Raw genomic sequence first — 27,008 nt, 5'->3', positions numbered from 1 at the left:
TATGCCCAACCAAAAACATAGGCCCCACAACTAAAAAAAATCGTTCATAGGCATCGAAATCGACACCACAGCAAGGTTGTTCCGCCTCCAATGGGAAAAAAATGCCAAAACATTACACCTGATCTAGGTTTTTTGCGCAGTATGAAAAGTAACACCACAGCAGATGCAAGTATTACTACGTCTCCTCATGTTTGCGAGCCGGGAGATGCCAGTCGGAAGGGTTTTTTCTCTTCATTTATCGCCCGCAACAAAAGGGGCATCTAAACCGAGTCATACAATCAGAATCAGCAGGCAGCTACGGACGGACTTAGAGGTGTGGAAAACCTTCTTATAATCATTAAACGATCACACGTTATTTATGTCAGCAGAACAGTCCAACATTCAACTAAGATTATTCACCGGGGCGGCAGAATCAGGTGGATATGCAGCGATACCAAATAACCAATAGTGCACAAGCTTATGGCCTCCGTATTGGGCAGAACAAGTGCTGATAAAAAAACAGACAGTCCTGGAACTGTTTCCAATAGTGGTAGCAATAGAAATATGGGGCGCGCACCTGGCTAACAAAAATATACTCTTCATAACAAAAAACACCAGCCTAGCGCACTTCATTAATAATATGGCAACATCGTCTCTCCCAGTACTAGGCCTACTACGCCGGCTAGCTTTCCTCTGCCTAAAACACAATGTATGGGTCCGCGCTAGCCATGATGCTGAGGGGTCTAACGCTGCTGCTAACGATTTATCACAATTCAATTGGCAGATTTTCACAGAGCTCCTCCCCAACGCCCACCCATCGGGCAACAGTTGCCCAGCCTCCCTATGGGATCTAGTGGAAAATAGTTGATGTCATTAATCAGAGCGTCAGTTGCCCCATCGATATGGCAAGCATACGGTAAGGCATGGGAACAGTGGACACGACTAGTAGCAGCCAGACGGGTTGACCAATGTGAACAAGCCAGATTACAAGTCACCATAGAATTTCTCCACCAGCTAATGATGAGGGGCATATCAGGGGCGTCAGCGCAGCGGTGGCTGACCAGAGTAGCATTTCACTTCCAACTACAGAATTGGGGACATGTGACAAAGAGATTCATCATCAGACAATCCATAAAAGGGTGGAAAAGGGGTCAGCCAAGTCAGGAGTGTAGACGTCCCGTCCCGTGTCACTAAAACTGATTTCTCACATCATATCCCTAACACCATTAACATGATACTCACAATTCGAAGCAACACTACTGTCTACTGTATTTGCGATCGCCTTCTTCGGGGCGCTATGCATAAGCGAATTAGTCCCTCAATCCAAAATTAACACCAGTGGAGGCTAATTACACCAGGACGTAGTCATAGCCAATAATGCAATACGTCTACGCATACGCAAATTGAAAACGGTTCCAGCGGGCAGTACTTGGGTACTTCTACAACCCACTAACGGTACACTGAGTCGGGTAACAATAGTAAAAACATATCTAACCATCAGATCACAAAGTAATTTCTTCCTATCACACATTGATGGAACGCCATTATCAATATACCAGTTCCAAGCTATATTTAATAAATGCATAACATCGGCAGGGAACCACCCCAAAGAATATGAGACACACTCATACCGCATAGATGCGGCCATGGAAGCAGCAAGAGCAGGACTGTCACAAACGGAAGTTCAGAGAATATGGAGATGGCGATCCAAGTGTTTGGCGAGATACATAAGACCGGACTTGTTATCCTAACGTGGTTTGTTTCGTTTACTGGTGACGCTAAGCCAACAGTCTGGGTGATAGGCCACTCGTATATATAATGTTCAGAAAAAAGGGCGAAAGTCCGCCCAGGTGGGAGGAAGTTAGAGTTTCATAACACATATTTGAACTGGAGAGGTATTAGAGGCCTGAAATGGCCACAGGTGCTAATGGAGGAAATCAAGGTAGGGAGAGAGGCAAGAGGTCCGGTCATCTTAGTTATACAGGCCGGGGGAAACGACCTAGGTTATCACAAGAGCGCATAACTAATGGCAATAATGAAACTAGACACAGAGCTCTTCAGAGAATTTTTCACAAAAATAGTCAGAGATTGTGCCGAGCACGGTATGGCAAGGTGCCCGAGACATCACAGCCATTGAACGGACAAGGCGGGTAATAAATATTTGGATGCCAAAATTTATAAGAGACAGAGGCGGACAACTGAAAGGAGATAAAGAAGGCCTCATATGGCCCGACTGTGTTCACTTAATGGATATTGGACTGGACATATTCCTGTCAGGACTCCAGGACGGAGTGGAACAAGCTTTAAGAGTGATGGATGGGGGTCAGAGTCCTGCATACGAGTACGCAGGATCCTCTGTGGCCAGGAAATAAAAAGGACATATTGGAGAGTTACACTTGTTGGCCAACTTGCCGTTGTGGAGACTGGAGACACAGGGCATGCTGCAACAAGCTGAATTATTTTAGAAATAAAATGCCTTTCTAATGTAATGAGTATAAACAGATAATAAAGCTGTGACCGATCCTCACCCATCCAGTTGTAAGAGTTACATGATTGTATTGTCAATGAAAGGGGGGCAGTAGGGGGCTGAGTGTCTGAGTTTGGTTGGGGGTCACCACAGTCTGCCTAGGCTAGATGCAGTTAAAAATCATTATTAGATACACAGGCGGTGCAGCTTGCTTCGCAGCTGGGTTACTACGCTGACTAGCAGACACTGAAGATTTGGAGCAGACCTCTGAGTAAACAGTAGAGATGAGCGTTGTTCGACTCGAACTGTTCGCCAATCTCAAATTCAAGCTGTTTTGGGCGGTGTTCGAGCCGTTCGGCGAACACGAACGATTTGAGAAAAATTCGGCTGTTCGAGGTTATGTTCGATAACTGTTCGTGCACCAAAATCATAACTGGATTTTTTCTCAGTAATGATGAAAATTAATTTTAATACGCAGTTTCAGTGTACAGCGGGGTGGGGGGAGGGGCAGGGGATGGATTTCTGCAGGAATAATGAAAATCTCCATTTTTTTTTCTCTTTCCCGCATTTACAGTGGGGAGGTGCAATCTGTCAGCCTATCAGCAGCGCACACATGGAGCGAAGTGCTTTTTTTCACACAAGCAAGGGCATGTGTCATTGGCAGTGTATGTCACATGTCCTTGCCCTATAAGACCAAGCCATTTTCCCCGTCGCCACCATTTTCTCACTGCTGCAGCTGCGTGTTAGACGGCACCGCTGTTGCTGTGTGCGCTATACCTTGTTAATTTCAAGCCAATTTTCGCACAAATCTACAGATAGCTTGGGAGTAGGGAATAGTTGTGATTGCAGTCCTTTTAAGGACTAGGTTACAGCATTTCCTATGACTTTTATCAGGCAGGTCTGTGCTCTTAAATAGATAGATTGTGGGAGTAAAGACTAATTGTAATTGCAGTCCTTTTCAGGACTAGGTTACATCAGTTCCTATCAGTTTTTGCCAGGCAGGTCTGTGCCAGTGCTGGGCAAGTTTTTTTCACAGCATTTGGCTGAATCTAGCAAAGCTAATCCTTTTTGGCCTATTGCAGAGTGTGTTAGTCAGTGGAGCAGCCTATCTGTGTTGCAAGATATACCACCTGTGTATAGAATACCAATTTTTTTACTGCACCTAGTGAAGTAAAATCTTTTGGGCATAGCACCATTCTATTAGTCCATCTATACTGACCTCCATCAGGTTGCAAATTGAATATAATTTTTTTCTGCATCTAGCTCTGAAAAAATATTTGGGCTTCTAGCAGTGTGTGGGACTTGTTCTATTAGTCCATCTATACTGACCTCCATCAGGTTGCAAACTGAATATAATTTTTTTCTGCATCTAGCTCTGAAAAAATATTTTGCCTTCTAGCAGTGTGTGGGACTTGTTCTATTAGTCCATCTATACTGACCTCCATCACGCTGCAAATTCAAAATAATTTTTTATCTGCATCTAGCTCTGAAAAAATATTTGGCATTCTAGCAGTGTGTGGGACTCTCTCTATTAGTCCATCTATACTGACCTCCATCAGGTTGCAAATTAAAAATAATTTTTTGTCTGCATCTAGCTCTGAAAAAATATTTGGCCTTCTAGCAGTGTGTGGGATTTTCTCTATTAGTCCATCTATACTGACCTCCATCAGGTTGCAAACTGAATATATTTTTTTTCTGCATCTACCTCTGAAAAAATATTGGGCTTCTAGCTGTGTGTGGGACTTGTTCTATTAATCCATCTATACAGACCTCCATCAGGTTGCAAACTGAATATAATTTTTTTCTGCATCTACCTTTGAAAAAATATTTGGGCTTCTAGCTGTGTGTGGGACTTGTTCTATTAGTCCATCTATACTGACCTCCATCAGGTTGCAAACTGAATATAATTTTTTTCTACATCTAGCTCTGAAAAAATATTTGGCCTTCTAGCAGTGTGTGGGACTTTCTCTATTAGTCCATCTATACTGACCTCCATCAGGTTGCAAATTAAAAATAATTTATATCTGCATCTAGCTCTGAAAAAATATTTGGCCTTCTAGCAGTGTGTGGGACTTTCTCTATTAGTCCATCTATACTGACCTCCATCAGGTTGCAAATTAAAAATAATTTTTTGTCTGCATCTAGCTCTGAAAAAATATTTGGCCTTCTAGCAGTGTGTGGGACTTTCTCTATTAGTCCATCTATACTGACCTCCATCAGGTTGCAAACTGAATATATTTTTTTGTCTGCATCTAGCTCTGAAAAAATATTTGGCCTTCTAGCAGTGTGTGGGACTTTCTCTATTAGTCCATCTATACTGACCTCCATCAGGCTGCAAATTAAAAATAATTTTTATCTGCATCTACCTCTGAAAAAATATTTGGCCTTCTAGCTGTGTGTGGGACTTGTTCTATTAGTCCATCTATACGGACCTCCATCAGGTTGCAAACTGAATATAATTTTTTTCTGCATCTAGCTCTGAAAACATATTTGGCCTTCTAGCAGTGTGTGGGGTTTTCTCTATTAGTTCATCTATATTGACCTCCATCAGGTTGCAAATTAAAAATAATTTATATCTGCATCTAGCTCTGAAACAATATTTGGCCTTCTAGCAGTGTGTGGGACTTTCTCTATTAGTCCATCTATACTGACCTCCATCAGGTTGCAAATTAAAAATAATTTTTTGTCTGCATCTAGCTCTGAAAAAATATTTGGCCTTCTAACAGTGTGTGGGACTTTCTCTATTAGTCCATCTGTACTGACCTCCATCAGGTTGCAAACTGAACATATTTTTCTTCTGCATCTACCTCTGAAAAAATATTTGGGCTTCTAGATGTGTGTAGGACTTGTTCTATTAGTCCATCTATACTGACCTCCATCAGGTTGCAAACTGAATACAATTTTTTTCTGCATCTACCTCTGAAAAAATATTTGGGCTTCTAGCTGTCTGTGGGACTTGTTCTATTAATCCATCTATACAGACCTCCATCAGGTTGCAAACTGAATATAATTTTTTTCTGCATCTACCTCTGAAAAAATATTTGGGCTTCTAGCTGTGTGTGGGACTTGTTCTATTAATCCATCTATACAGACCTCCATCAGGTTGCAAACTGAATATAATTTTTTTCTGCATCTACCTCTGAAAAAATATTTGGGCTTCTAGCTGTGTGTGGGACTTTCTCTATTAGTCCATCTATACTGACCTCCATCAGGTTGCAAATTAAAAATAATTTTTTTCTGCATCTAGCTCTGAAAAAATATTTGGCCTTCTAGCAGTGTGTGGGACTTTCTCTATTAGTCCATCTATACTGACCTCCATCAGGTTGCAAATTAAAAATAATTTTTTGTCTGCATCTAGCTCTGATAAAATATTTGGCCTTCTAGCAGTGTGTGGGACTTTCTCTATTAGTCCATCTATACTGACCTCCATCAGGTTGCAAATTCAAAATATTTTTTTGTCTGCATCTAGCTCTGAAAAAATATTTGGCCTTCTAGCAGTGTGTGGGACTTTCTCTATTAGTCCATCTATACTGACCTCCATCAGGCTGCAAATTAAAAATAATTTTTATCTGCATCTACCTCTGAAAAAATATTTGGCCTTCTAGCTGTGTGTGGGACTTGTTCTATTAGTCCATCTATACGGACCTCCATCAGGTTGCAAACTGAATATAATTTTTTTCTGCATCTAGCTCTGAAAACATATTTGGCCTTCTAGCAGTGTGTGGGACTTTCTCTATTAGTTCATCTATATTGACCTCCATCAGGTTGCAAATTAAAAATAATTTATATCTGCATCTAGCTCTGAAACAATATTTGGCCTTCTAGCAGTGTGTGGGACTTTCTCTATTAGTCCATCTATACTGACCTCCATCAGGTTGCAAATTAAAAATAATTTTTTGTCTGCATCTAGCTCTGAAAAAATATTTGGCCTTCTAACAGTGTGTGGGACTTTCTCTATTAGTCCATCTGTACTGACCTCCATCAGGTTGCAAACTGAACATATTTTTCTTCTGCATCTACCTCTGAAAAAATATTTGGGCTTCTAGATGTGTGTAGGACTTGTTCTATTAGTCCATCTATACTGACCTCCATCAGGTTGCAAACTGAATACAATTTTTTTCTGCATCTACCTCTGAAAAAATATTTGGGCTTCTAGCTCTGTGTGGGACTTGTTCTATTAGTCCATCTATACTGACCTCCATCAGGTTGCAAATTGAATATAATTTTTTTCTGCATCTAACCCAGCCAATAGTTTTGGCCTAATATCACAGTTTGGCCACTCAGCTCTGCTCGGTTCCCATCCATTGTTTTTTTGTGCAAACAACTCCAGAGTTGTGAATTAGTTAACCACCAAAATGAGTGGAAAAAGGCCTGCTGCTGGTGGAAAGGGGAATAGGCGTTTTGGGAAGGGGAAAAAAGGTTGTGTCCGTGGGGAAGGTGTTAAAGCAACAGTAACATCTGCAGAAGAAAGACTATCTTCCAGCCAAACTAAAATGTCTACTTCTTTTAGCGGACAATGTGATAAGATCCCTTTCTTACAGCCACGCCAATCGCTACAAATTCCAGATGAGGCACAAAAACAGCAGGTGCTTCAACGGATATCAAGTGTTCCTTTAAGTGGGCTCTCCTCCACATCAACTTCAATATCACAAATACTCCAGTCCTCAGAGGTGTCACCCCAATCGCACTTGCTTCCTCACAGCTCCCAAATCTCCAGCTGCCCGTCTGAGTATGAGGTAGAACAGATGGTTGAGTCTGCAGAGCTGTTTACTCATACTATAGCCTGGGAATCACAGGTCGACTCCAGCGCTTCTGTGAATCCAGACGAGGAAATGATCTGCACTGATGCCCAGAATCTTTATGAGTCGGATCCAGGACCAGACGCAGAAGGTTCTGACCATAATGTAGACCCTCCTTCCAAAACTGTAACTCCTGTTGGTGGAGACAATGAGGAAGACGATGATGAGACTCAAATACCTGATTGGAGCGACAACTTTAGTATTTTGTCAGAGCAGGAACAGGTTGGCTCTGAGGACGACGGGTGTGATAACGCACAGGGTGATGATGATGAGGTTGGAGATCCCACTTACTGTCAACCCACAGTCAGCCAAGAGATGAGGTCAGCAGAGGAGGTGGAGGAAGATGCTAGTGACGACAAGGTCAGGTTGCGCCTTCCTGGACAGAGACGTAGTACTGGAAGCACGTCAACAACTGCATCCTCAAACACAACTCTGCCTCTCACCACAAGTCGTGGTGGCTCTTCAGGTCGCATGGGTGCTAAGCCTTGCATAGCCTGGGCATTTTTTCAGATCGATAAAGATGACCCAACTCGTGTTATCTGTAACATTTGTCAGCAAAAGCTAAGTAGAGGCCAAAAAATACATAGTTTGAGTACTTCATGCATGAACCGGCACATGGACATGAAGCATAAGTTGCAGTGGGAAGCTCAGTGTGCTACAATGCGGCCTAGCCGGCCGGGCCAACCACCGTCTGCCATATCTTGTGCATCCGCGGCCTCTTCATCCTCTGTGACTGGGGGGACAGCAGTCACACCTGTTTTGGGGCGCAGACCTGCCACCTCTTTACCCACAACAGCCAGCGTGATTGGCAGGTCATCATTTTCTTTGGAGGTGGTAACACCAGCTGGTGTTGAGTGCTGTCCGATATCGATAGCACCACCTTTGGATCAAGGCAACCTAACATGTCCGCCTGCATCTTCCACACAGACCGGCAGTTTGCCGGGGACACCCTTATCAACCCCATCTAAGCACAATAGCCAGCTCTCGGTCCCTCAGATGTGGACAAGTAAAAGACCATTTCCTCCTAGCCATGAGAAAGCTAAGAGGTTGAATTTCACCATCTGCAAGCTCTTGGCTACAGAAATGCTGCCTTTCCGCCTGGTGGACACAGAGGATTTTCGAGACCTTATGTCCGTCGCAGTGCCCCAGTACCAGATGCCCAGTCGGCACTACTTCTCAAAGAAAGGTGTGCCTGCGCTCCACCAGCATGTCGCACACAACATCACCGCTTCTTTGAGAAACTCTGTGTGTGACAGGGTGCATTTCACCACAGACACTTGGACGAGTAGGCATGGACAGGGGCGTTACATGTCGCTGACTGGGCACTGGGTAACTATGGTGACAGCAGGACAAGGGGCTGCTGTCCAAGTCTTGCCGTCCCCACGAGTTGTGCGTCAATCCTCTTTATGTCAAAGTTCCTCCACTGCTTCTGCCTCCTCAACCTCCTCTCGGTCTTCCACCTGCACCCAAAGCCTGTCTGGTCATGCCACAAGCTTTCTAACTGCGCAGAAGGGATCCTGCACACCTCCTTACTATGCTGGCAGTAGGGCTCAACGTCATCAGGCGGTTTTTACTTTGAAATGTCTGGGAAATGTGAGTCACACAGCTGAGGAGTTGTGGTCAGCTCTGGAGAACCAATTTCATGAATGGTTGTCTCCACTGGACCTGAAACCAGGGAAGGCCGTGTGCGACAATGCTGCAAACCTGGGTGTGGCCCTTCGCCGGGGCAATGTCACACACGTGCCTTGTATGGCTCACGTGTTGAACCTGGTTGTCCAGCAATTTTTAGCCCACTATCCCAGACTAGATGGCCTTCTGCAGAGGGCACGGTCGCTGTGTGCTCACTTCCGCCGTTCGCATCCCGCAGCTCAGCGACTTACATCTCTACAGAAGTCGTTGGGCCTGCCACTTCACCGGCTAAAATGCGATGTGCCTACCCGGTGGAATTCAACTCTGCACATGTTGCAGCGACTGTGGCAGCACCGACAAGCCCTGGTGCAATACGTTCTGACGTATAGCCTGGGCCAACGAGATCCAGAGGTGGGGCAAATCACGCTGGAGGAGTGGTCTCAGATCAGGGACCTATGCACCCTTCTGCACAGTTTTGAAATGGCGACGAAGATGTTTTGTGCTGACGATGCCATTATCAGCATGACTATTCCGGTGATTTACATGCTGGAGCACATGTTAAACAGAATTCGGAGTCAGGTGGTGGCACAAGAGGAGGTGGAGGAAGTAGAGGAGGAGGAGTTGTATGCGGAAGGGCTAACATCTGCAAGGTCCAGACGGTCGGCAGCACCAAGGCGGCAGGCATGTGAGGGTGGGGGAGATGGTTTTACCAGGGCGCATGGTAGCAGCCAAACTAGTGAGGAAGGTGCAGGAGCCCAGGAAGTAGTGGAGGACGAACTGATAGAAGACTCATCAGATGAGGGAGACCTTGATCACATTTCTGTTGTGCGAGGTTAGGGGGAGAGGACAGAGGAAGGAAGCATGATTGTTACCTCGCCACCAACACAACAGGGACTTGGTGCTCCTCGATGCGCAACACACATGAGTGCCTTCTTGCTGCACTACGTGCAACATGACCCTCGAATTGTGAGAATTAGAAATAATCCTGACTACTGGGTTGCCACACTGTTAGATCCCTGGTACAAAAGTAAATTTGCAGAAATTATTCCTGCCATAGAAAGGGATGCATGCATGCAGGAGTATCAGCAGAGACTGTTGCAGAATCTTACATGTGCTTTTCCACAAAACACCAGTGGTGCACGTAGTGAATCTCACAGTTCCAATTTGCCAACCGTGGGACCGTCATGTGTTCAGCACTCAAACCGTAACAGAACCACAGTATCTGCTGGTAACATCAATTTTGCGGAATCATTTCACCACTTTTTTAGCCCATCCTTTGCAAGGCCACAGGAGACAAGAAGTCTGACACATAGTCAACGCCTAGAGACGATGGTACAGGAGTATCTCCAAGTAAACATTGAAGCCATGACTGTGTCACTGGACCCTTGCTCTTTTTGGGCTTCCAATCTGGATAAATGGCTGGAGCTAGCCACTTACGCCTTGGAGATCTTGTCATGCCCCGCAGCCAGCGTTCTGTCTGAACGTGTGTTCAGCACTGCTGGTGGTGTGCTGACAGATAAGCGCACGCGGCTCTCCACTGATAATGTTGACAGACTCACGTTCATAAAGATGAACAAATTATGGATCCGAAACGACTTTTCTACCCCTGTGTCATCCTGGGGAGAGTAAAAGCTTGATGATTGGTTAAAATCACCCTACCAACCATTTTAAGCTTTCAAATTACTAATCATGTTTATCTGTATCTTTGCTGGAAAATAATTTGGGCTTTGTAGCAGTGTGCAGCACTGATTCTATTAGGCCATCTATAATAATCTCCACCAGATTTAAAATTACTAATCATGTTTATCTGTATCTTGACTGGAAAATAATTTGGGCTTTGTAGCAGTGTACAGCACTGATCCTATTAGGCCATCTATACTAAGCTCCACCAGATTTAAAATTAATAATAATATTTAGCTGCATCTAGCCCGGAAAATAATTTTGGGGCTCCGAGATGCGCAAGACACATAAGTGCCTTCTTGCTGCACTACCTGCAACATGACCCTCATATTGTCAGAATTCAAAGTAATCATGACTACTGGGTTGCCACACTCTTAGATCCCCCAAACTTTTCGATCAACCTTTTCATTTTAATAAAGACCAAAAAAATGGTAATTTTTGAAATTATAAGCATTAGCAGGTTATTAGAAACTGAAATCAAACAGTTTTCAACTCAAAACTTTATTCTAGGTGATGTTACATTTTCACATAGGACCCCTTGTTCGAAAGGAGCTTCTGAACTCTCTCGTCCATTGAATTTGTCAGGTTTTGGATGGCTTCTGCTTCAATTGTTTTGCATGAGGTTGCTTAGATGTGAACTGCCTCCCGCCATCAAAGACACTCCTTTTGATGATGCTCCAGAGGTTCTGAATGGGGTAGAGGTCAGGGGAGCATGGGGTCACACCATAAGTTTGTCCCCTTTTATGCCCATATCAGCCAGAGATGCAGATGTTTTATGTGCAGCATGAGATGGTGCATTATCATGCAAAAAAAATGATCTTGCTGTGAAATACACGGTTCTTCTTCTTGAACCATGGCAGGAAGTGCTGTTTGAGAAAATCCACATACATTATGCAGTTCATCTTTAGCGCCTTCAGGGATCCTAAAGGGGCCGACAATCTCTCTCCCCATGATTTCAGCCCAAAACATTACTCCACCTCCTCCTTGTTGGCGCTGTAACCGTGTTTGCGTGGGGTGTCCATCAACCAGCCATCCTCCACTCCATCCATCTGGACCATCGAGCACTGCACGGCACTCATCCGTGAACAAAACAGTTTTGAAATCAGTCTTCATGTAATGTTTGGCCCACTGGAGCCGTTTCTGCTTGTGTGAAGTGGATAGAGGAGGTCGACAGGATGGCGTATGCACAGCTGCAAACCTCTGAAGGACCCTGCATCTTGTTGTTCGGGGGACATTGGAGGCACCAGCAGCTTCAAAAACTTGTCTGCTGCTATGACAAGGCTTTTTTGCCGCTGCTCTTTTAACCTGACGTAATTGCCTGTAGGAAAGAGTCCTCAATTTGCCCTTATCAGCACGCACACGTGTGTACTGTGAATCAGCTACATACTTCTTGATTGCCAAGACACTTCATCCTGATCATCGCACAATGTTGATTGTAGTCATGCCTTGACCTAAACAATCCACAATTTGTTGCTTCTCAGCAGCCGACACATCCTTTTTCTTTCCCATTTTGGCAGAAAATGTAGGCTGCTTAATAATGTGAGACAGCCTTCTTAAGTAGTCTTGCCTTTCATTGGACACACCTGCCAAACTAATTAGCACAGGTGTCTGCAATTGCTTACAGTGATATAAAGAGCCCTGACACACATCTCCATCAATGAGTTTAACTGACAAACAAACAAATTCTTCCCTTATCACTCCGAAACACTTTTTGCATAATAATTTGGAACACAGTTTACATGTGCTTTTCCACAAAACACCAGTGGTTCACGTAGTGAATCTTACAGTTCTAACTTGCCAACCGTGGTCTGTATGGAGTTGTTCAATAAAGGGCCCAAAATTAAGATAACATAGATGGGAGAGGTCTCTATGAATAGGAATTCCTAAGTATTTGATACCCTGTGTGGGACAGGCAAAGGGAAAGTTGGACTCGATGGAATCCTATATGGATTTGGGGAGGGAGACATCGAGGGCCTCAGACTTCGCTGCATTGATTTTAAAATTTGACCATGTAACAAAGTGATCTATTTCAGCCATAACAGCATGGATGGATATATGTGATTGAGTGATATATACTAGGACATCATCAGCAAATAGAGAGCACTTGTACTCGGTGCCTCCCACCTCAATCCACCTAATATTGGGGTTATGGCGAATTGATGAGAGCAGGTGCTCTGTCACTAGGATGTATAAGAGAGTGGACAGAGGACATCCCTGCCTTGTCCCATTGGTGATTGTGAAAGGTGATGAAAATGTTCTGATGCACCCCCTGGGCCTTGGGACACCCGGAGCCGGACCCTTTTTGGTGGATGCTGGTGGTTGTAGTCTTCGTGGCGACGACCCGGTTCCGTGGCTCAGGGTGGTCAAACCAGTGGCGGACTATTTATGTGGTTTTGATGTTTAAATGTCCGACTACGCCACCCGTGGATTGCGGTCAGAGTGAACCGCCGCTGCAGGTCAGACCGCTGAGGCTGGTGTTGTGGGTGCAGCAGAGCGTAGCATAACTACCCAAGGGAGGAGTATAGGATCAGGGCAGTGTATGCGGAGGATGGGGGTGATGGTGCAGGGCAGCAGCAGTAACGACACAGAGTCAGTGATGCAGTCCAGGGCCTTTACTCACAGTTCTTATTATCCTGACCACGTCTGCAGGTAACGGCTGCCCACGTCGTACTGTGCTCACCAGGTGAGGGGCTCAGACAACTCCCAGATAACTTTGGAGCGCTTCACAGGACCCCCTTTGTGTGTCCTTTGTCTGGCCTTTCTTACCAACCCTTCTGTCCGGCTGCCTCGGGCCTCCTCTTGGTAAACTTGGCGCCAGTTTCCCTGACCCTATGTGGTGCCTTCCTAGCGGGTGTAGAGAGGGGCTGCGCCACATAAAATGTCACAGCCTCCGGTTTCTAGCTGAGGGTCGTTTCCTGCCTCCACTAGTTTCGGGGACCGGTCTCCCCCTTTGGCCTGACCCCTCCACGCAGGTGGATTCGGGCGTGCGGTGGCGACTCGCCCATCCGCACCCCTGGGATCCCTTCATTCCTCGTTCCTGGAGCATTCTCCGCTCCTCTTCCTTCCTTCTCCCTCTTCCAGGCCTGGGCCTCTGTTACTAGGGCCGCCTCCGGAGCAGAGCTCATGCAGAGCCCCTGCTCCCTGCCACTTCTGCTCAGACTTCTCTGCACTGAACTAAGATGGTGCCCACCTTTTATACTCCCTTCTCAATGCACCCAGGGACTGCTTCCTCCCTGCTCCTGCACTACAGGGTTCCCCTTCCTCAGTGTTCCCTCCCCCCACTCCAGCCAGGGACAGGGACTGTCGTGCCCATCTCAGAGGCATATTGGTCGCCCTGCCCCACGGCAATGTGGTGTAATGCATGCAGGTGTCGGGTCCTGATCCACACTCCATCCTTACCTGAGAGTGAGATATCACACCTCTGGGTGAGGTGCAATACCTCTGTAGCAACCGAGCCCTCAGGGTGCTACAGTTCCATTTATCTTCAGGCTAGGTGACGTATTGTGATACAGGGCCGTGATTTGGCTATAAAAGGGTCCCCTAGACCCCTACCCCAAGCTTTTTAAGAGAATCATATATGGCGTGCCAGGAGACTCTATGGAATGCTTTCTCAGCATCCAACGAGAGTATCTAATTACAAATTTTTAACTGCATCTAGCCCAGGAAATACTTTGTGCCTAGTAGCAGTGTCTGCTAGTCAGCGGATTATCCCGGCTGTTAAGCAAGCTACACCACCTGTAGTTTGGACACTTAATTTTTTCAAAGAAAATGCTTCATGACCACGGGATACTCAGTGAAGAGCATCAGGAGGCACCCCAAGGCATAGGGGCTGGGACTGGCAGTAGGATGTCTTGCGGTGGACAGCCGAGCTCGATCCTTATAAAAGCTTTTTAACTGCAGCAGCTTTAGTGGACGCTACTGGAGCTGGAATTACGCGGCAGCTGGCATGAGACTTGCCCTCCAATAGATCCTTGTAAATGGATTTAAAGTGTATTCATTCAAATTAGAGAGACAATTTAAATTAAAAAGCTTAGAGCTTCCTCCACCACAGGGGGGCTCGCTCGACCCACCAGCGGACAGGCACCAGTATTGGGAGAGGGGGGCTGGTGGTCAGGGTTCACCGCGGCTCTGGCACAAACCCGGCGACACGGAGGTGGCACGGGCAGGAGCGGACTGAACGTGTCGGCTTCTCACTTTTTGGATTTTAGAAGGGCATGACATGCCTATATCTGTGTCTCCCCCTCCTTTTACTCCTCCACCTCTTTTCTTTTCGCATGACTAAAAGTACTTGTCACTTTTCCATGCATTAGTTGTGTCTTCTGAGCAGTTTGTCAGCTTTTGGACACCTTTGAAGGTGTTTTCTATGTGTTTCTATGTGTTTTTGTTTGCCTGCCATTGGTTTTAACGGTGTTCGAAGGTGTTCGACAAACAGTTCGACGAACAGTTCGGCGAAGACACGGGTGTTCGACGAACCGAACCGAACTCGAACACTACGGGGGTGGCTCAACACTAGTAAACAGCTCTTCAGACTCAACCATCTGTGTTACCCCAAGCCATAGTGTATGTAGTTTCTTACGGTTAAAAGGGGGGGGGGGGAGACCCAACCCACCTGTAATTGACGATGCCAACGTCACGTAAAACACAGCAAGGGGACTCCTAAAAGAGTCTCCATTTTTTCCAAAAATTTGGGGCACTTAAGTGGCATCAATTGCCCCAGAGTTGCTTAAAATGGTTGGTGAGGTGATTTTAACAAATCCTCAAGCTTTTACTCTCCCCAGGATGACACAGGGTAGAAAAGTCCTTGCGGATCCATGAATTGTTCATCTTTATGAACGTAAGTCTGTCTACATTGTCAGTGGATAGCCGCGTGCGCTTATCTGTTAGCACACCACCAGCAGCGCTGAACACACATTCAGAGAGAACAAAAATTATTATTAATTTCAAAGCTGGTGGAGCTTGGTATAGATGGCCTAATACAATGAGTACCACACACTGCTACTAAGCCCAAAATTATTTTCCGGGCTAGATGCAGCTAAAACTTATTATTAATTTCAAAGCTGGTGGAGCTTGGTATAGATGGCCTAATGCAATGAATACCACACACTGCTACTAAGCCCAAAATTATTTTCCAGGCTAGATGCAGCTAAAAATTATTATTAATTTCAAAGCTGGTGGAGCTTGGTATAGATGGCTTAATACAATGAGTACCACACACTGCTACTATGCCCAAAATTATTTTCCGGGCTAGATGCAGGTAAAAATTATTATTAATTTCAAAGCTGGTGGAGCTTGGTATAGATGGCCTAATACAATGAGTACCACACACTGCTACTAAGCCCAAAATTATTTTCTGGGCTAGATGCAGCTAAAAATTATTATTAATTTCAAAGCTGGTGGAGCTTGGTATAGATGGCCTAATACAATGAGTACCACACACTGATACTATGTCCAAAATTATTTTCCGGGCTAGATGAAGCTAAAAATTATTATTAATTTCAAAGCTGGTGGAGCTTGGTATAGATGGCCTAATACAATAAGTACAACACACTGCTACTAAGCCCAAAATTATTTTCCGGGCTAGAAGCAGCTAAAAATTATTATTAATTTCAAAGCTTGTGGAGCTTGGTATAGATGGCCTAATACAATGAGTACTACACACTGCAACTAAGCCCAAAATTATTTTCGGTCTAGATGCAGCTAAAAATTATTATTAATTTCAAAGCTGGTGGAGCTTGGTATAGATGGCTTAATACAATGAGTACCACACACTGCTACTAAGCCCAAAATTATTTTCCGGGCTAAATGCAGCTAAAAATTATTATTAATTTCAAAGCTTGTGGAGCTTGGTATAGATGGCCTAATACAATGAGTACCACACACTGCTACTAAGCCCAAAATTATTTTCCGGGCTAGATGCAGCTAAAAATTATTATTAATTTCAAAGCTGGTGGAGCTTGGTATAGATGGCCTAATACAATGAGTACCACACACTGCTACTATGCTCAAAAGGTTTTAATTGGCTAGGTGCAGTAAAAAATTTGCATTAAATACACAGGTGGTGTAGCTTGCAACACAGATAGGCTGCTCCACTGACTAACACACGCTGCAAGAGGCCCAAAATGATTTGCTTGGCTAGATTTAGCCAAATGCTGTGAAAAACACTCGCACAGCACTAAAACAGACCTGCCTGGCAAAATGTGATAGGAACTGATGTAACCTAGCCCTCAAAAGGGCTGGAATTACAACTAGTCACTACTCCCAACCTATCTGTCTATTTAAGAGCACAGACCTGCCTGATAAAAGTGCTAGGAACTGCTGTAACCTAGCCCTCAAAAGGGCTGCAATTATAAACTAGTCCCTACTCCCTAAACCTTTCCGTCTATTTAAGAGAAAATTCGCTTGCAATTCAGTTGCAAAATATAGCGCTAACAGCAGCAGCAGTGCCGTCTAACACTCAGCTGCAGCAGTGAGAAAATGGTGGTGACGGGGAAAATGGCTGGGTCTTATAGGGCAAGGACATGTGACATACACAGCCAATGACACATGCCCTTGCTTGTGTGAAAAAAAGCACTTCGCTCAGTGTGTGCGCTGCTGATAGGCTGACAGACTGCATCTCCCCACTGTAAATGCGGGAAAGAGAAAAAAAAATGGAGATCTTCATTATTTCTGCAGAGATCCATCCCATGCCGCTCCCCCCGCCCCGCTGTACACTCAAACTGTGTATTAACATTGATTATCAGTAGAGATGAGCGTTGTTCTACTCGAACTGTTCGCCAATCTCAAATTCGAGCTGTTTTGGGCGGTGTTCGAGCCGGTCGGCGAACACGAACAATTTGAGAAAAATTCGGCTGTTCGAGGTTATGTTCGATAACTGTTCGTGCACCAAAATCATAACTGGATTTTTTCTCAGTAATGATGAAAATTAATGTTAATACGCAGTTTGAGTGTACAGCGGGGCGGGGGGAGGGGCAGGGGATGGATCTCTGCAGGAACAATGAAGATCTCCATTTTTTTTTCTCTTTCCCGCATTTGCAGTGGGGAGGTGCAATCTGTCAGCCTATCAGCAGCGCACACACGGAGCGAAGTGCTTTTTTTCACACAAGCAAGGGCATGTGTGATTGGCAGTGTATGTCACATGTCCTTGCCCTATAAGACCAAGCCATTTTCCCCGTCGCCACCATTTTCTCACTGCTGCAGCTGCGTGTTAGACGGCACCGCTGTTGCTGTGTGCGCTATACCTTGTTAATTTCAAGCCAATTTTCGCACAAATATACAGATAGCTTGGGAGTAGGGAATAGTTGTGATTGCAGTCCTTTTAAGGACTAGGTTACAGCATTTCCTACGACTTTTATCAGGCAGGTCTGTGCTCTTAAATAGATAGATTGTGGGAGTAAAGACTAATTGCAATTGGAGTCCTTTTCAGGACTAGGTTACATCAGTTCCTATCAGTTTTTGCCAGGCAGGTCTGTGCCAGTGCTGTGCAAGTTTTTTTCACAGCATTTGGCTGAATCTAGCAAAGCTAATCCTTTTTGGCCTATTGCAGAGTGTGTTAGTCAGTGGAGTAGCCTATCTGTGTTGCAAGATATACCACCTGTGTATAGAATACCAATTTTTTTACTGCACCTAGTGAAGTAAAATCTTTTGGGCATAGCATCATTCTATTAGTCCATCTATACTGACCTCCATCATGTTGCAAATTAAAAATAATTTTTTTCTGCATCTAGCTCTGAAAAAATATTTGGGCTTCTAGCAGTGTGTGGGACTTGGTCTATTAGTCCATCTATACTGACCTCCATCAGGTTGCAAATTAAAAATAATTTTTTTCTTCATTTAGCTCTGAAAAAATATTTGGGCTTCTAGCAGTGTGTGGGACTTGTTCTATTAGTCCTTCTATACTGACCTCCAGCAGGGTGCAAATTGAATATAATTTTTTTCTGCATCTAGCTCTGAAAAAATATTTGGGCTTCTAGCGGTGTGTGGGACTTGGTCTATTAGTCCATCTATACTGACCTCCATCAGGTTGCAAATTAAAAATAATTTTTTTCTGCATCTAGCTCTGAAAAAATATTTGGGCTTCTAGCAGTGTGTGGGACTTGGTCTATTAGTCCATCTATACTGACCTCCATCAGGTTGCAAATTAAAAATAATTTTTTTCTGCATCTAGCTCTGAAAAAATATTTGGGCTTCTAGCAGTGTGTGGGACTTGGTCTATTAGTCCATCTATACTGACCTCCATCAGGTTGCAAATTGAATAAAAAAATTTTCTGCATCTAGCTCTGAAAAAATATTTGGGCTTCTAGCGGTGTGTGGGACTTGGTCTATTAGTCCATCTATACTGACCTCCATCAGGTTGCAAATTAAAAATAATTTTTTTCTGCATCTAACCCAGCCAATAGTTTTGGCCTAATACCACAGTTTGGCCACTCAGCTCTGCTCGGTTACCATCCATTGTTTTTTTGTGCAAACAACTCCAGAGTTGTGAATTAGTTAACCACCAAAATGAGTGGAAAAAGGCCTGCTGCTGGTGGAAAGGGGAATAGGCGTGTTGGGAAGGGGAAAAAAGGTTGTGTCCGTGGGGTAGGTGCAGAAGAAAGACCATCTTCCAGCCAAACTAAAATGTCTACTTCTTTTAGCGGACAATGTGATAAGATCCCTTTCTTACGGCCACGCCAATCGCTACAAATTCCAGATGAGGCACAAAAACAGCAGGTGCTTCAACGGATATCAAGTGCTCCTTTAAGTGGGCTCTCCTCCACATCAACTTCAACATCACAAATACTCCAATCCTCAAAGGTGTCACCCAAATCGCACTTGCTTCCTCACAGCTCCCAAATCTCCAGCTGCCCGTCTGAGTATGAGGTAGAACAGATGGTTGAGTCTGCAGAGCTGTTTACTCATACTATAGCCTGGGAATCAGAGGTCGACTCCAGCGCTTCTGTGAATCCAGACGAGGAAATGATCTGCACTGATGCCCAGAATCTTTATGAGTCGGATCCAGGACCAGACGCAGAAGGTTCTGACCATAATGTAGACCCTCATTCCCAAACTGTAACTCCTGTTGGTGGAGACAATGAGGAAGACGATGATAAGACTCAAATACCTGATTGGAGCGACAACTTTAGTTTTTTGTCAGGGCAGGAACAGGTTGGCTCTGAGGACGACGGGTGTGATAACGCACAGGGTGATGATGATGAGGTCGGAGATCCCACTTACTGTCAACCCACAGTCAGCCAAGAGATGAGGTCAGCAGAGGAGGTGGAGGAAGATGCTAGTGACGACGAGGTCAGGTTGCGCCTTCCTGGACAGAGACGTAGTACTGGAAGCACGTCAACAACTGCATCCTCAAACACAACTCTGCCTCTCACCACAAGTCGTGGTGGCTCTTCAGGTCGCATGGGTGCTAAGCCTTGCATAGCCTGGGCATTTTTTCAGATCGATAAAGATGACCCAACTCGTGTTATCTGTAACATTTGTCAGCAAAAGCTAAGTAGAGGCCAAAAAATACATAGTTTGAGTACTTCATGCATGAACCGGCACATGGACATGAAGCATAAGTTGCAGTGGGAAGCTCAGTGTGCTACAATGCGGCCTAGCCGGCCGGGCCAACCACCGTCTGCCATATCTTGTGCATCCGCGGCCTCTTCATCCTCTGTGACTGGGGGGACAGCAGTCACACCTGTTTTGGGGCGCAGACCTGCCACCTCTTTACCCGCAACAGCCAGCGTGATTGGCAGGTCATCATTTTCTTTGGAGGTGGTAACACCAGCTGGTCTTGAGCGCTGTCCGACATCGATAGCACCACCTTTGGATCAAGGCAACCTAACATGTCCGCCTGCATCTTCCTCACAGACCGGCAGTTTGCCGGGGACACCCTTATCAACCCCGTCTAAGCACAATAGCCAGCCCTCGGTCCCTCAGATGTGGACAAGTAAAAGACCATTTCCTCCTAGCCATGAGAAAGCTAAGAGGTTGAATTTCACCATCTGCAAGCTCTTGGCTACAGAAATGCTGCCTTTCCGCCTGGTGGACACAGAGGATTTTCGAGACCTTATGTCCGTCGCAGTGCCCCAGTACCAGATGCCCAGTCGGCACTACTTCTCAAAGAAAGGTGTGCCTGCGCTCCACCAGCATGTCGCACACAACATCACCGCTTCTTTGAGAAACTCTGTGTGTGACAGGGTGCATTTCACCACAGACACTTGGACGAGTAGGCATGGACAGGGGCGTTACATGTCGCTGACTGGGCACTGGGTAACTATGGTGACAGCAGGACAAGGGGCTGCTGTCCAAGTCTTGCCGTCCCCACGAGTTGTGCGTCAATCCTCTTTATGTCATTTTTCCTCCACTGCTTCTGCCTCCTCAACCTCCTCTCGGTCTTCCACCTGCACCCAAAGCCTGTCTGGTCATGCCACAAGCTTTCTAACTGCGCAGAAGGGATCCTGCACACCTCCTTACTATGCTGGCAGTAGGGCTCAACGTCATCAGGCGGTTTTTACATTGAAATGTCTGGGAAATGTGAGTCACACAGCTGAGGAGTTGTGGTCAGCTCTGGAGAACCAATTTCATGAATGGTTGTCTCCACTGGACCTGAAACCAGGGAAGGCCATGTGCGACAATGCTGCAAACCTGGGTGCGGCCCTTCGCCGGGGCAATGTCGCACACGTGCCTTGTATGGCTCACGTGTTGAACCTGGTTGTCCAGCAATTTTTAGCCCACTATCCCAGACTAGATGGCCTTCTGCAGAGGGCACGGTCGCTGTGTGCTCACTTCCGCCGTTCGCATCCCGCAGCTCAGCGACTTACATCTCTACAGAAGTCGTTGGGCCTGCCACTTCACCGGCTAAAATGCGATGTGCCTACCCGGTGGAATTCAACTCTGCACATGTTGCAGCGACTGTGGCAGCACCGACAAGCCCTGGTGCAATACGTTCTGACGTATAGCCTGGGCCAACGAGATTCAGAGGTGGGGCAAATCACGCTGGAGGAGTGGTCTCAGATCAGGGACCTATGCACCCTTCTGCACAGTTTTGAAATGGCGACGAAGATGTTTAGTGCTGACGATGCCATTATCAGCATGACTATTCCGGTGATTTACATGCTGGAGCACATGTTAAACAGAATTCGGAGTCAGGTGGTGGCACAAGAGGAGGTGGAGGAAGAAGAGGAGGAGGAGTTGTATGCGGAAGGGCTAACATCTGCAAGGTCCAGACGGTCGGCAGCACCAAGGCGGCAGGCATGTGAGGGTGGGGGAGATGATTTTACCAGGGCGCATGGTAGCAGCCAAACTAGTGAGGAAGGTGCAGGAGCCCAGGAAGAAGTGGAGGACGAACTGATGGAAGACTCATCAGATGAGGGAGACCTTGATCACATTTCTGTTGTGCGAGGTTGGGGGGAGAGGACAGAGGAAGGAAGCATGATTGCTACCTCGCCACCAACACAACAGGGACTTGGTGCTCCTGGATGCGCAACACACATGAGTGCCTTCTTGCTGCACTACCTGCAACATGACCCTCGAATTGTGAGAATTATAAATAATCCTGACTACTGGGTTGCCACACTGTTAGATCCCCGGTACAAAAGTAAATTTGCAGAAATTATTCCTGCCATAGAAAGGGATGCACGCATGCAGGAGTATCAGCAGAGACTGTTGCAGAATCTTACATGTGCTTTTCCACAAAATACCAGTGGTGCACGTAGTGAATCTCACAGTTCCAACTTGCCAACCGTGGGACCGTCAAGTGTTCAGCACTCAAACCGTAACAGAACCACAGTATCTGCTGGTAACATCAATTTTGCGGAATCATTTCACCACTTTTTTAGCCCATCCTTTGCAAGGCCACAGGAGACAAGAAGTCTGACACATAGTCAACGCCTAGAGACGATGGTACAGGAGTATCTCCAAGTAAACATTGAAGCCACGACTGTGTCACTGGACCCTTGCTCTTTTTGGGCTTCCAATCTGGATAAATGGCCGGAGCTAGCCACTTACGCCTTGGAGATCTTGTCATGCCCCGCAGCCAGCGTTCTGTCTGAACGTGTGTTCAGCGCTGCTGGTGGTGTGCTGACAGATAAGCGCACGCGGCTCTCCACTGATAATGTAGACAGACTCACGTTCATAAAGATGAACAAATCATGGATCCGAAACGACTTTTCTACCCCTGTGTCATCCTGGGGAGAGTAAAAGCTTGATGATTGGTTAAAATCACCCTACCAACCGTTTTAAGCTTTCAAATTACTAATCATGTTTATCTGTATCTTGACTGGAAAATAATTTGGGCTTTGTAGCAGTGTGCAGCACTGATCCTATTAGGCCATCTATAATAAGCTTCACCAGATTTAAAATTAAAAATAATTTTTAGCTGCATCTAGCCCGGAAAATAATTTTGGGGCTCCGAGATGCGCAAGACACATAAGTGCCTTCTTGCTGCACTACCTGCAGCATGACCCTCATATTGTCAGAATTCGAAGTAATCATGACTACTGGGTTGCCACACTCTTAGATCCCCCAAACTTTTCGATCAACCTTTTCATTTTAATAAAGACCAAAAAAATGGTCATTTTTGAAATTATAAGCATTAGCAGGTTGTTAGAAACTGAAATCAAACAGTTTTCAACTCAAAACTTTATTCTAGGTGATGTTACATTTTCACATAGGACCCCTTGTTCGAAAGGAGCTTCTGAACTCTCTCGTCCATTGAATTTGTCAGGTTTTGGATGGTTTCTGCTTCAATTGTTTTGCATGAGGACAGAATACCCTCCCATAGTTGTTGCTTAGATGTGAACTGCCTCCCGCCATCATAGACACTCCTTTTAATGATGCTACAAAGGTTCTGAATGGGGTAGAGGTCAGGGGAGCATGGGGGTCACACCATAAGTTTGTCCCCTTTTATGCCCATATCAGCCAGAGATGCAGATGTTTTATGTGCAGCATGAGATGGTGCATTATCATGCAGAAAAATGATCTTGCTGTGAAATACACGGTTCTTCTTCTTGAACCATGGCAGGAAGTGCTGTTTGAGAAAATCCACATACATTATGGAGTTCATCTTTAGCGCCTTCAGGGATCCTAAAGGGGCCGACAATCTCTCTACCCATGATTCCAGCCCAAAACATTACTCCACCTCCTCCTTGTTGGCGCTGTAGCCGTGTTTGCGTGGGGTGTCCATCAACCAGCCATCCTCCACTCCATTCATCTGGACCATCGAGCGCTGCACGGCACTCATCCGTGAACAAAACAGTTTTGAAATCAGTCTTCATGTAATGTTTGGCCCACTGGAGCCGTTTCTGCTTGTGTGAAGTGGATAGAGGAGGTCGACAGGATGGCATATGCACAGCTGCAAACCTCTGAAGGACCCTGCATCTTGTTGTTCGGGGGACGTTGGAGGCACAAGCAGCTTCAAAAACTTGTCTGCTGCTATGACAAGGCTTTTTTGCCGCTGCTGTTTCAACCTGACGTAATTGCCTGTAGGAAAGAGTCCTCAATTTGCCCTTATCAGCACGCACACGTGTGTACTGTGAATCAGCTACATACTTCTTGATTGCCAAGACACTTCATCCTGATCATCGCACAATGTTGATTGTAGTCATGCCTTGACCTAAACACTCCACAATTTGTTGCTTCTCAGCAGCCGACACATCCTTTTTCTTTCCCATTTTGGCAGAAAATGTAGGCTGCTTAATAATGTGAGAGAGCCTTCTTAAGTAGTCTTGCCTTTCATTGGACACACCTGCCAAACTAATTAGCACAGGTGTCTGCAATTGCTTACAGTGATATAAAGAGCCCTGACACACATCACCATCAATGAGTTTAACTGACAAACAAACAAATTCTTCCCTTATCACTCCTAAACACTTTTTGCATAATAATTTGGAACGCGGTGTACATGTGCTTTTCCACAAAACACCAGTGGTTCACGTAGTGAATCTTACAGTTCTAACTTGCCAGCCGTGGTCTGTATGGAATTGTTCAATAAAGGGCCCAAAATTAAGATAACATAGATGGGAGAGGTCTCTATGAATAGGAATTCCTAAGTATTTGATACCCTGTGAGGGCCAGGCAAAGGGAAAGTTGGACTGGATGGAATCCTATATGGATTTAGGGAGGGAGACATCGAGGGCCTCAGACTTCGCTGCATTGATTTTAAAATTTTACCATGTAACAAAGTGATCTATTTCAGCCATAACAGCAGGGATGGCTATATGTGATTGAGTGATATATACTAGGACATCATCAGCAAATAGAGAGCACTTGTACTCGATGCCTCCCACCTCAATCCACCTAATATTGGGGTTATGGCGAATTGATGAGAGCAGGTGCTCCGTCACTAGGATGTATAAGAGAGGGGACAGAGGACATCCCTGCCTTGTCCCATTGGTGATTGTGAAAGGTGATGAAAATGTTCTGACGCACCCCCTGGGCCTTGGGACACCCGGAGCCGGACCCTTTTTGGTGGATGCTGGTTGTTGTAGTCTTCGTGGCGGCGATCCGGTTCCGTGGCTCAGGGCGGTCAAACCAGTGGCGGAACTATTTATGTGGTTTTGATGTTTAAATGTCCGACTACGCCACCCGTGGATTGCGGTCAGAGTGAACCGCTGCTACAGGGCAGACAGCTAAGGCTGGTGTTGTGGGTGCAGCAGAGCGTAGCATAACTCCCCACGGGAGGAGTATAGCCTCAGGGCAGTGTATGCGGAGGATGGGGGTGATGGTGCAGGGCAGCAGCAGTAACGACACGGAGTCAGTGATGCAGTCCAGGGCCTTTACTCACAGTTCTTATTATCCAGACCACGTCTGCAGGTAACGGCTGCCCACGTCGTACTGTGCTCACCAGGTGAGGGGCTCAGACAACTCCCAGATAACTTTGGAGCGCTTCACAGGACCCCCTTTGTGTGTCCTTTGTCTGGCCTTTCTTACCAACACTTCTGTCCGGCTGCCTCGGGCCTCCTCTTGGTAAACTTGGCACCAGTTTCCCTCACCCTATGTGGTGCCTTCCTAGCGGGTGGAGCAAGGGGCTGCGCCACATAAAATGTCAGAGCCTCCGGTTTCTAGCTGAGGGTCGTTTCCTGCCTCCACTAGTTCGGGGACCGGTCTCCCCCTTTGGCCTGACCCCTCCACGCAGGTGGATTCGGGCGTGCGGTGGCGACTCGCCCGTCCGCACCCCTGGGATCCCTTCATTCCTCGTTCCTGGAGCCTTCTCCGCTCCTCTTCCTTCCTTCTCCCTCTTGCAGGCCTGGGCCTCTGTTACTAGGCCCGCCTCCGGAGCAGAGCTCATGCAGAGCCCCTGCTCCCTGCCACTTCTGCTCAGACTTCTCTGCACTGAACTAAGATGGTGCCCACCTTTTATACTCCCTTCTCAATGCACCCAGGAACTGCTTCCTCCCTGCTCCTGCACTGCAGGGTTCCCCTTCCTCAGTGTTCCCTCCCCCCACTCCAGCCAGGGACAGGGACTGTCGTGCCCATCTCAGGGGCATATTGGTCGCCCTGCCCCACGGCAATGTGGTGTAATGCATGCAGGTGTCGGGTCCTGATCCACACTCCATCCTTATCTGAGAGTGAGATATCACAACTCTGGGTGAGGTGCAATACGTCTGTAGCAACCGAGCCCTCGGTGCTACAGTTCCATTTATCTTCAGCCTAGGTGACGTATTGTGATACAGGGCCGTGATTTTGGCTATAAAAGGGTCCCCTAGACCCCTACCCCAAGCTTTTTAAGAGAATCATATATGGCGTGCCAGGAGACTCTATGGAATGCTTTCTCAGCATCCAACGAGAGTATCTACTTACAAATTTTTAACTGCATCTAGCCCAGGAAATACTTTGTGCCTAGTAGCAGTGTCTGCTAGTCAGCGGATTATCCCGGCTGTTAAGCAATCTACACCACCTGTAGTTTGGTGTAGTTTGGACACTTAATTTTTTCAAAGGAAATGCTTCGGGACCACGGGATACTTAGTGAAGAGCATCAGGAGGCACCCCAAGGCATAGGGGCTGGGACTGGCACTAGGATGCCTTGCGGTGGACAGCCGAGCTCGATCCTTATAAAAGCTTTTTAACTGCAGCAGCTTTAGTGGACGCTACTGGAGCTGGAATTACGCGGCTGCTGGCATGAGACTTGCCCTCCAATAGATCCTTGTAAATGGATTTAAAGTGTATTCATTCAAATTAGAGGGACAATTTAAATTAAAAAGCTTAGAGCTGCCTCCACCACAGGGGGGCTCTCTCGACCCACCAGCGGACAGGCACCAGTATTGGGAGAGGGGGGCTGGCCGTCAGGGTTCACCGCGGCTCTGGCACAAACCCGGCGACATGGAGGTGGCACGGGCAGGAGCGGACTGGCCGTCTCGGCTTCTCACTTTTTGGATTTTAGAAGGGCATGACATGCCTATATCTGTGTCTCCCCCTCCTTTTACTCCTCCACCTCTTTTCTTTTCGCATGACTATATGTACTTGTCACTTTTCCA

The sequence above is a fragment of the Phyllobates terribilis genome, unplaced genomic scaffold (genome assembly GCF_046119375.1).
Source record: "Phyllobates terribilis strain yellow unplaced genomic scaffold, ASM4611937v1 Scaffold_4__5_contigs__length_816908805, whole genome shotgun sequence".
Classification (NCBI taxonomy): domain Eukaryota; kingdom Metazoa; phylum Chordata; class Amphibia; order Anura; family Dendrobatidae; genus Phyllobates; species Phyllobates terribilis.
This window is presented reverse-complemented; position numbering follows the sequence as displayed.